Source organism: Macrobrachium rosenbergii, chromosome 7 (assembly GCF_040412425.1).
Source record: "Macrobrachium rosenbergii isolate ZJJX-2024 chromosome 7, ASM4041242v1, whole genome shotgun sequence".
Lineage (NCBI taxonomy): Eukaryota > Metazoa > Arthropoda > Malacostraca > Decapoda > Palaemonidae > Macrobrachium > Macrobrachium rosenbergii.
Window position 1 is genome coordinate 33,635,043 of NC_089747.1, and position 12,500 is coordinate 33,647,542.

Consider the following 12,500-nt stretch of genomic DNA (forward strand, 5'->3'; position numbering starts at 1 on the left):
ATATATATATATATATATATATATATATATACATAAGTGAATGACAACCGATAAACTCTCTCTCTCTCTCTCTCTCTCTCTCTCTCTCTCTCTCTCTCTCTCTCTCTCTCTCTCTCTCTCTCTCTCTCTCTTTCCTGTTAAGATAGTTGCTTCAATTACATTCCCCGACATTTTTGACATTTTACATTTCACCCCTTCTCACCACCCATTTCTATCGGGGCTGAAGTTGGACTTAAAGGGCATCAGGAGTGTCACTATTCATCTCAACGACCTTGAAAACTATGAATTAGATGCTAACATCTCTCAAATTTTGATATTTTATTTTTCATCCCTTCTCAACCACCACTCCTACTGGGGCTGGACTTATAGGGCATCGGGAGTGTCACTACTCATATCAGTGACCTTAAAAACTATGGATTAGACACCATTATCTGTTGTTTTCGGTTACTTTTACATGTCACCTCTCCCACCTGCCGCCCCCCCCCCCTTTTGGTGCCAGTGATGTCTTACCCCCCATAGTATTCTTTCCCAGATAGTAAGTCATATACAGCATATAATGAAATGAGGTATGATAAACCCATAGAGTTTATTTAGTTACTAAGTCTATGGGCAGAAGCAGCCCTGTTTTAGGGAAGCCCTTCCCAACCCCACCCCCTTAGGTGCTATTTGGTGATAGTGATGTCTTACTCCCTACAGTATTCTTTTCCAGATAGTAAGCCATATGTATAATAAGTTTGGTTGAAATTGCTCAATGCATTTCAGAGTTATGCTTGAACACACACACATCCATTTTCATTCATATATATAAATGTACATACACACACATACACACATATATATATATATATACATTTTATATATATAGAATATATATATATTTATATATATATATATATATATATATATATATATATATATATATATATATATAATATATATATATATATATATGTGTATGTGTACAAATAAAGTCAGCGAAAAAGAGCACGCACAAAAGCTAAGCGAAAAGATCAAGTCGACAAAAATCGAAGGTAAAAAGTAACAGAAAAGGAGAGAAAAACATTAGAAAACAGCAGAGAAAAAAGGGCAAAAATAAAAAAAGAAAGAAGCAGCAAAGCCAATTGGAAGGGTGACAAACGTTATTCGAAAATGAAAAGTCCTGAAACAAAGATTCCAATACGGGTCTTCCAATGGAAGGGAGAGAGAGAGAGAGAGAGAGAGAGAGAGAGAGAGAGAGAGAGAGAGAGATTCGTATGGGAAATGAAAATAAAAGACGGAAAAAAGGGAAAAAAGAAGGGGAAGGGGACAGAGAAAAGTGGGAACAGATGTTAATTAGAAAAGGTAAAGAAAGGGGAACCGCCCAGTGTCCAGTGCGAAAAGAAGAGCAGAACAAAGAATCGGAGATAAAAATAGAGAGAGAGAGAGAGAGAGAGAGAGAGAGAGAGAGAGAGAGAGGAATGGCGATCGCTGGAACAAAGGAACATCACACAACGAAGAAATCACAACAACAATAATAGTCTTTAATAATATCTACTACAATATACATGGACTTCGTGTTTACGCATATTTAATGAGCAAACTTGAGACTTGTTGCTCCTGAAGGACATCAAGGAGCTCATGGAGGAGCCGCTGCGTCCCCCTTTTAAAGCCCACCTCTCCTGCCCTCCCACCCCAAACACACCTAGTAACACGAATGCCGAAAGATGCATTAAATGGGAAACAAGACGACAACATTTTGATGAAATATCTTTACGAGCAAAATCGCAATTCTTTTTAAGTTCAACTTAGCTTAGAAGTTTGAAGGTGGTACAGTTTTATTGTAAAACCAGTAATTTTTATTATCAAAATTAAGCAACAATTGTTTGTAACATTTTCTTTTAGACTGATGACCAACAGTAAAAATTTACAGTAAAAGATTTTATGTTGAAAAATTTTTGTTACGCTGAAATCTGAGAAGGGGAGACAAATGTGATTTTCCTTTAGTCCTGACGTGAACGCTGCTGGAAAAATCAAGTATAAAATTAAGATTGCAACTTTTTCATCATCAGTTAAGTTAGATTCTAAAAACGTACTATTTCTTAATATGATTATCTGGAGTAAGTTAATTTTTTATATAAGCTTACATCTTTGAGAGTTCACTAGAAGTCAGACTTCAAGTAACTCTTCTCTGAAGCAAAGGCGTACTTCCTCCTTTTGCAAGAATCATATTTTCGTTCAGTCAAGCAATTGTTCTTGAATAAACTTCACGAAAACGGATTTCAGTCACATTTTTGTTTATTGGAACACATCGTCTTTTAAAATAGTATGAGGATTTATTCCAATATTTTTTTTTTATCTGCTAACATGAATCTGAATGATTCTTTTTAGTATTGTCTGTAAAAATTAAATGAATACACCGTACGGACATATCTGGGTCCCCTGTTTAACTCATATTTTTACTTCTGCTGGACAAAAATCTCACTTCCGAAAACACCTTGGAAGCTGGCTACAGTCATGTCTTCATTTCCCTCAAAACCGCTACAATTTGTTAAGTCACGAGGGGTGGTGTCGGTTCTATCTTTATATGTAACGAAGCAACTAATAATTGATAATAAATGCATCACGAGATCAGTCTGAGATGTATCTTTTTTTCCGATCAGAGGGCTGCCTCCTTGAAAACACCGGTAACCACTTACAATTAGGGTATTTACTTTTATTGAAAAAAGTGTCTCCGAAAACACAATAAGGACGGGTTAAAGTCCAGGCTTTATTTTGACGATAAAATGAATATTTCAGCAGATCATGAAGTTCCATCTTGATCCGAGCAAGTCATATGAAAACATCACGAGAACCGGTTTCTCGTATAATTTTTACTTTGTCGAAAAAACTACGTACTCGAAAAGAATGATCGGGGAACGGTTTCAGTCAATTATATTTTCAAAGGAAAAGCTCCCCTTCGAAAATACCATACTTTTTAATCTAAGCAAGTCGTGTTTGAAAATATGACAACCGATTTCAGTTATTCTGATCTGTAAAGGTCTCTGCCTTTTCTTATACTAACATCCGATATGCACTACATAATGAAGGTCTTCACTATCCTTGTCATCTTCTGCAAAAATTATAGATCCGGTCTCAAGATTAATAAAAATGAGACTAAATTATAATATACCTAATTTCAACATGATTGACAGCAAAGAAGTTACTCTGTAGACGATCTTAAAAGTTTAAATGGCTCTTGGAATAATTATGAAGAGTATAATAAAAAATATTAGAAAAGACGAGAGAAGAAAGATTAACAGTAAAGTGGCATAAGGAGACTGATTTGATAACTCAGTAATTGCAAAGATTACGAGAGAGAGAGAGAGAGAGAGAGAGAGAGAGAGAGAGATTCACCAGCTTATGAACTAAGGTAAATAATTCTCGACAATAAATAAAACTAGATACATACGATACGAGAGAGAGAGAGAGAGAGAGAGAGAGAGAGAGAGAGAGAGAGAGAGAGGAGGGGAGGAAGGCACCAACAGATATGTGTTAAAGTTTACTCTGGCAGGACGAGGGGTGGGGGCTGGAGAGGGAAGAACCGTGGGTCCGACAGCACCTGCTGTGCCACTTGAGGTAATGCTGTAATGTACCACCGGTTCCCCACGGCAGGAGCCAGAGGGGAGAAGGAACAAGATTAAGGATGAGGCGGAACTCGATGGAAATGCAATGGCAATGTGAATTATGATAGAAAAACAATTAAAACGGAAAATCGATCTTTCATATATATAACGGAAATGAAAATTAAGATATCAAAGAGGACGGTAATAAAAAAATTTATGGAATTACGTGTATGCAAATTAAGCTTGTAGGATCTCAAATATATGAAACTTCTATTTGGAAATTAGATACAATTTCAAAAAAATATCGAAAACAAGAACGAAAAAGATTGTAGGACAATCTTTTTTCTATATGAAAGAAAATAAATTTTTCCAACATATTTATATAAAGAATGTTGGACTAAAGTTATAATTAAAAAAAAATAAATATAAAAAAAATCACCAACAACAAAGGATTTTGATCTTGAAATTTGATGGAAGAAGTAAAACAAAATATGGAAATCTTATTTGGAAATTATGGAAATTTGAAAGATAAAATTAGGAAGACAATCATGTGGAATTTCTGAGACTGTAATGATGATGAAAACAAAGCAAATGGGAATGACAAATCCTGGAACATTCTTGAGATAAGGAAAACCTGTGTGACGTCATTTCCTGTCAGCAAGGGAATGCACGAGGGTACATACGTTCCAGTACTTTATTTTTCATTACTCATTCTTTGATATTTTTTTTAAACTTAGTTTGCAGTTATTTCATTATTTTCCCAGCTTTGCCATTGCACGTATTCATCAAGACAGTTATTATCAGTGACCACGTAAAATATCAAAGCTTCCCTGCCATGCATTTCTAAATGTTCCAAAATAAAGTCTACACTCCAGTAATATGACTGCAGTGTTATCTTCAAGCTTTTAATGAGACTGACCTGGTCAGTTAAACTATTCTTTTGGTTTTTCCTTTCTATACAAATTCAAACAAACAAACGGAAACACACACACACACACACACACACACACACAGAGAGAGAGAGAGAGAGAGAGAGAGATGGTTACATATCCATTAAGTGCGAATTTGTGTTTTGCTGAGAGAGAGAGAGAGAGAGAGAGAGAGAGAGAGAGAGAGAGAGAGAGAGAAATGGATATGAAGTGCCAAATGGAGGAAACAACAACAAGGAAGACTTGAGAGAGACGTATGAATCAGAGGGCTGAGGGGGAAGAGGAAGACTTGAGAAAGGGATGAGGTAGACAGAGGGAGGAGGAAGAGGAGGAGGGTAGGAACAGGAAGATGGGGGAGGAGGAGGAGGAGGAGGAGGAAGAAAGAGGATGAGGAAGGAGGAGGAGGATAATCAAGCGTGGGTTTGATATCACATGACGCCCCTCGAGGGGTAATTCGCTAAATGTACCACCGGCAGAGGGCAGAGGGCGCGACACAGCTATTTAAGCCGAGGGGAGAAGGAAGCGCGGAGGGAGATGAGGATGGAGAGAAAAAGGAGGATGGAAGAGATAAAAGGAAATGGAAGAAAAAATAGAGAAGTAGGAGAAAAAGGGAGATGGAAGACGTTAGAGAAAAATATGAATTGAAATTAAGGAATACTAATGGGGAAAATATTAAAGAGAAATGGAAATAGGAAAAGATAAGAGTATGAACAAGAGGAGTGGAACATGAAGAAGAATGTTGATAAAAAATACAGGCTAAAACGAAGGAAACTGAAAGAAAAGTCAAAGGAAAAATCACTGGAAAAGAGTTGCAAATGAAAACAGACAGAGAAGCGACAGAGAGCAAGTATAATGTCAAATGAAAAAGCTCAAATTTGAGACGATGATGAAGCCGATTAAGAAACCGAATGAGAAAATTTTAAGGAAAAATTAATGAAAATCTGGAAAAAGGGCCAAAACATATAGGAAATGTATGAAGGCCTAAAATGAATGGAGTGAGCAAACAACTGAAAATTATTATTATTATTATTATTATTATTATTATTATTATTATTATTATTATTATTATTATTATTATTATTATTATTATTTTAAACAAATAAAAAATGGTAAAGTACAGAAAGTCTGAAAAAAGAATGGAGACTGAAAATGAAATGAAGATATATCTTACAAGGGTAAAAGGAATGTACGATAAAAACGAATAAAATTAATAAAAAAGAATAAAAGAAACAAGGTCAAATGGAAGCCAACAAAAAAAAAGTCAAAGAAAATTAACGATGAATAAGAATAACAACGGATGAGAAGAATAAACAAGGGGTGATTAAAAAAAATCGAAAATTCAAAAGAAATAAGGCACAGAAAATGAACGAACATCTAAAATGAGAGATGGATGAAGAAACAAGTGCTCAAGTCCAAAAAGAAAATTAAATAAAAATGAAGAAATAAAGACATTTTAACGAGTAAAGGAACTTGAAATAAAAGCTACAGATTAAAGATTTTAAGAATTTCAGAAGTATAAAAAGACGCAATAATGGACAACAATTCAAGTCTAGGAGCCACAACACATGGAAAGGATGTCGGTGTCCAATGAACGCTGCACAGGTGGAAAAATAGATGCAAATCAAACCTTGCTCAAAAGCTCAAACAAGGTTTCTAAACAGCACAAAAAACCAGATCAAGATGCAATTTTCATGTTTGATGTGACTTGATGGAATTAAAAACGGTCAAGAGAAGAGTCATTTCATGCAAAACTGATCGAAATCCTAACGGCCAATATTGAATACAAAGGAGTGAGAAAGAGTTGGGTTCTACAGTAAATAATCAAGTTACGATAGCTGTCATCAGAGATGAAACTTGTCGGTGTCATCTTTTTACCATAAGGCTTCTGGTGTCTGAAAAAAAATTTATGATCGACATTTTTACCAACATGATGAAAAACTATTTCAGAAAAAGTGAATAAACGTTTCAACACTGAAAAATGCATTTGATGTAAAATACTGACAAACGTATTTATCTACCAAACAAGGGTAATACTGATTTTTGTGATGAACTTGTTTGTGTGCGCATGCGTTAGGTACCAATGAATAGGAATAGATGCATGAATAATTATGTACTTTTAATAATGCACTACAATGCACTATTTTCGGTATTTGAAACTATGGAGAGTAATCTATATGATACAAATGAGATGCTTAATGCACAGGCACCGACGTTTTCCAAGGATTCTCTCCCATTTGCTACCGTTTAATAGTTGTGTATAAGAATGACTCTGTAAAGCAGTATCAGACTGTAACTTGATAAACTGAGGAAAAAATGAGTACAACTAAACGATGCACTTTGAAAAAAGGAACCTCAGCACTGCAATGATAAGAACAACAGGTTATAACCTTTGAAAATAACAGGAAGCAAAATTTCTAAAAGTGATGAGAACTCATCAGTCGGTAAACTTCTTTGAAATCGAATACAAGAAAAAACTTCCAAGAGATGCCTTGATGAATCCATTCAGAAATTTCTCTCAGAGAGAGAGAGAGAGAGAGAGAGAGAGAGAGAGAGAGAGAGAGAGAGAGAGAGAGAGAGAGACCTTTTTCCCTCCATTTCCAGCACCTACCTCCTTTGTTTGTCCAGGAAGATCATCAGGTCTGAACTGGAATGGAAAATATTGACACTCCAGCTGGGTCTCCGACAGGAAGGCGATGGGTTAGGCGTTGGCAGAGCCCTTGGCTGAGAGGCGGACGAGTGGAAACTTGAACACGTATGGGAGTATTAATCACAAAATGCATTTGGGAGAGAACTCCAGCTTACTCGGATAACTCGGGGGTCGTGTTACCGGATTCTGGGTGCACTCAGGAGAATAAGGGCCTTGAAAGGGAGGTTATGGTACTAAAGAGGACACTGGCATATCATGGAAAAACAAAAGATATGAAATACGAATAAGACGTCAACACACAGGCGCATACAATCAGTATTTTTACAGATGAATATTACTTTAAATGTTACTGTTAACTATTTCTTAATATTTTGGGATAAGCTGCTTTCCTCCGACAGTTTTGAAATCCTAAAGGAAATGAATTTTAGAAATTCTCATTCTCAAATCAGATTCAAACCCGTTAATCAGAAGACTTACGTTAGTGCTTAATCCGTCAATTCCACCCTGGAAAATAAGAATACATTTTACACATACATATGTATCTTTGAGAGTCACATACAGTTCTGCTTGAGCAGGAACAAACCCATCCTTATTATGGTGAGTGAAGTATTCAAAGCAATAAGGACTTTTGATGCAAGTCCTTTCTAGAGTTAACCCTTTTTGGTGTAAAGTCTACTCTCTCAGACCTTTATTTTTCTGTTTTACTACGCGTACTTGGGCAAGGAAAGGGTTTGCAGTTACCTTTCTCACCCGCGTCCAAATGGAAAATATAAATAAAATATTTTTCTTACTGTTCCATGCATCAGAAACTTTCTCAGATGTACAATATATCTTACGATTTGATATGACCTTGTTTCTTGTTAAATAAATGTCCCTTCCTACTGTGGAGAACAAACGCTGGAATTTTCACATCGATTCTAAATATATATATATAAAATCAATGTTAACAGTCTTGTTTCCTTCAACAGAACATTATAGGATTCTGGGAGCCAACGGAAAGGCACAGTTGCAAAGGGAGGAGGACATTCGAATGACCATTCGACCTACGACGTAAATGACTATTCATCAGTCAAAAGTCTCCTGCGAGGTGATGAGATTTAATTCTCTTCTCAAGTCCCAAACTACATAAAATGAAAATATGCAAAGCACTAACAGGATTACATTTCATACTGTGTAAACGAGTGCATGACAATTAACATACCTAACCACATGGCCCAAAAGGAAACATTAGGATATTCAGAGAGATTCACTGACTGGTTGTAACAACAAATATACACTTCATAAATATCGTTTCTCGTAAATCTTCCACGCGAGCAATAATTTGTGTCCCATTTCTGACTTTAAAGTTTGCAAATTGAAATTGTCATACAGAACACGATAAGGAAATTTGAACTGAAACCGTTTGAAATGAGTAAATGACAATACTCTTGAAGATTGTTAGGCTGCATTTCCATATTTTCTTCATGAGTGGTCGAAATCTTTAAATTTTTCCCGTCCCGTTTTCAACGTAAAAATAGAAAACAGCAAACGCCACAACCCACAGGCAATATAAAAACCAAATTTCCAAAAAGTTTTGAGAGCAGATATGATTAGAATTTTAGCCATTGTGGCTCATTTTTCTTAACGAATGGATAAGTTTATCATACTTGCCAGTCTCGTTTTCATCAATATAAAAATGAGACATAGAAATAACCAAAATCATTCATGACACACAAAAACAACCACCTGAAAATTTTGTGAAAAATCTTTCTATAACTTGACACTTTTCATGGTTGACTTTCTGATGAAACATCAGCACCTTATTCATTCCAGAAGGGAGGTCTGCGGAAAAGCAAAATCGCCGATAAAAGAAAATGCCGAAGAGGGAGGAACTGGTGTGAAAGGGAAGAGAAAGGACGGGTCATCGGAAGCGAGTGGGAGGCGGCCATGTTTGTTGTTGACTCGCTGGTATCATGTTACATCCGGCAGGGTCCGCCCTTAAGAGACCCACGCCATTTTTCACATTTTTCGACGATAACGCTTTTCCCGGCGTTGCTCTGCTGTTTTTGTCAGCTTCGTTGATGATTATTCTCGTCGCCTAACAACTTCATTTGAGAGGGAGAAACTGAAGGCTTTCCATAAAGGATTTTAAAAATTTGACTAACAAAAATTCTTTTTTGGCTGTAAATTAAATTATCTAATTCATTCTCTTAATTTCTTTTAATGCAGTATTTTAATCATAATTTAAGTTCAGTTCAATGACTTACTATTAATACATTCTTTTGGTAATCAAATTTAACTATTAGCGCAATCAACAAATTAGAAATTCTGGTCATCAAACCCACCACCACCGAAAAAATCCTACGAACAGAACCCATATCAAAATACACGAGATCAATCACCCTTGGAACCCATGTGGAACTCATTATTCATTCTCCAATGACACTTTAACCTGATTACCTGACTGATAAAATGGATTTCCGATAATAATATACGAGCGTTTCCCTTGTCTACTGAATTCTGAAATATTTACAAAAAATAAACTTGAAACCCTAAGTTTGGCGAGGATTCTTCGATGTCAGAGGATAGAAAACTGAATTCAGACTTTAGACAGACAAATGTTTTCTATCATATCCCTGCTGGATCCTTTAACAATTTTAACAAAATGGTTGTTGTAGTGATGCATAATCAAACCACCCAGAAATGTCAAGTTGTCAGGAGACGAAGCAGGCGCCTCATATGAAGCATTTTTTACAGTCAACTCTAGATTCAGTTTCGTTCCCTCCGGCGATGGAGTGTGAGTATGAGTGTGAACATTCAGTATGATTAAATGTGGTGTCAACACCACGATGTCAGAAATAATATCAATGGATTTTGCTAAGTTAGTGAACACTGATCGAAGATCCTCGATGGCCAAGTCGGTTAGAGCAACAGCTTCGGACTTCATAGAGGTTTGTGGCGTGGGTTCAAATCCACAGCCGACCGGTCAGAGAGGCGGACACTTTGCTATCCATGTGGACACCCCGGGATTATGTATGTAATCAACAGATAGGTGTGCTTAAAAGCAAATGGGTATTACAGACTAATACACACACAAACAAAACCACTCCAACATCTCCTAAAAACATCACAGACACCTCACACGTCTCGAACTGTCGACCTAACAGCGCAACAACTTCTCGCTGCTGGGAGAAAGGGCGCTGGTGACTGGTACAATACATGTACATACGCTACCGGGGTCTAAGCGATGACAGGCAGGGCAGCCGATCGAGACTACTGTCTACCCCAAAGCCAAATCAAAGTCCTTCGCAAGAAGGCATCGTGCTTAACCCATACAAATGGGAAAAAAGCATGATAAAAAAAAAGAAGTGAACACTGACCGAAATGAGAAAGACAAAGAAACTAGAGCACTGTCAGCAAGCAGCGCAAACGGAATAAGACAAGATTTATTGTAAGACACAATGCCCCTCAGGTGGCAAATTATTAACTGACCATTGACCTTTAAATATAACAATGACATTTGCCACTACAGCCACCAAATAAGATATCGAATCCCCAACACCCACGGATGATGTATACGAATTCTTAACTGACTCTTGACCTTTAAATATTACATTGACCTTTGCCCTTACATCCACCAAATAAGATATCGAAACCCCAACACCCACGGATGATGTATACGAATTCCTAACTGACTCTTGACATTTAATTATTACATTGACCTTTGCCCTTACATCCACCAAATAAGATATCGAAATAACACGGATGACCTGACCTTTAGATCCACCAAATAAGATATCGAATCCCCAACACCCAAGGATGATGTATACGAACTCCTAACTGACCCTTGACCTTTAAATATTAACATTGACCTTTGCCCTTAGATCCACCAAATAAGATATCGAATCCCCAACACCCACAGATGATGTATACGAAGTTCCAGATAGAGACACACACACACACACACACACACACACACACACACACACAGAGGCTAATTACTAGCAAGGCCTCCGTGTTACTAGACGCCTGGGACGGTAGGAAAGGGATCTAATGGGGTCTACCAGAGGTAAATTTCCGGACACCTAAACAAGAGCCTCTTCAGACATTCTGGAACTTGAATAAACCTATATGACTAATATTTAATATAGGCTCTCTCTGAAACGCATTAAAAGAGAAACTTACTCCCTATTTTTATCTCCAAGTAAGTGTATACGTGTCTGTTTATAAGTGTTCGTTAGTTGTTAATGCATTTTAGAGTAATAATGTGTATGTGTACTTTTAAATTTCCATGCACATATCCAAAGAAGATTGTATGTTAGTCTGTGCATGCATGAGCGTATGTTCGCTCGAGTGTATGTTGCTCCGAGTGAACGGTTGTTTTCTATGTGGATGAAAGGGCGTGCATGTGTGTATGTATGTGTGTGTGCGAGTGTGTCCCTTGGGTACGTTCCTGACAGATGAAGTTGACGCTTGGGGAAGCAGGGGAAGAAGAGGTGGGGAAGAGGGTGGGGGGAAGATGGCACCCAGTGAAATGAGTGGCTGACAGAGATGGATATATCAAATTTCACCAGACAACTCGACGGCTATTGGCTCAAGAGAATAGCCTCCAGAATAGCCTCCATTTGTTTTCTTCTTCCATTTAATGAGGTAATGAAAATAAAAATGGCAGCGGGCAAGTCTTGGTAGATGAAATTCCTCTCTTATTAGACTTTATTATCACAGGCAAATACAGGAGATCATTTAGCAATGAGATGAAGACTTTTTTAATTAAACCTAATGATACGTAAAACCACGATATAATCAATTCAGCAATTAAAAGAGGAAAAACTCCTTTACTAAATCAATTTTTGATTATTTACTAACCTTATTTCTTCTTAATTTTTAGTAAAGATGAATTATCATCATCATTAACCATTACTTTAGATCTGGTCATTTTTTCTCATTACGTTATTTTACACTGGCTCCGTTGCGTCTGCTAAAGACAATTACTTAGACCTTGCTAAACTTCATCAAAGAACAAGAGATCATGAAGCAATGAAAGAGAAGGGTTGGGTTGTTTAATCACCGGCGCGCATCTAGTTTGACAAACGAGTGTGGATACTTTGCTAGATCATGCACTACTCATGATGAAATCTGGCTCTTTACCGTGTCTCTTGGTTTGCCAAAGTCCAGGGGTACTCGACAAGCCTTTTACACCTTTAAATACCTCACTACATTCTACCGTTGTAAAAAAGATCCCTATATGTTGAATTAAAGGAAGCTGGGTCCAAAGTGTGACGGAAAAACTGCTCTCACGCATAATCTCTTAACTGCTGGAGACTTGTAATCAACTGCAGTTCATGATTCCCAGCAATTCTTATT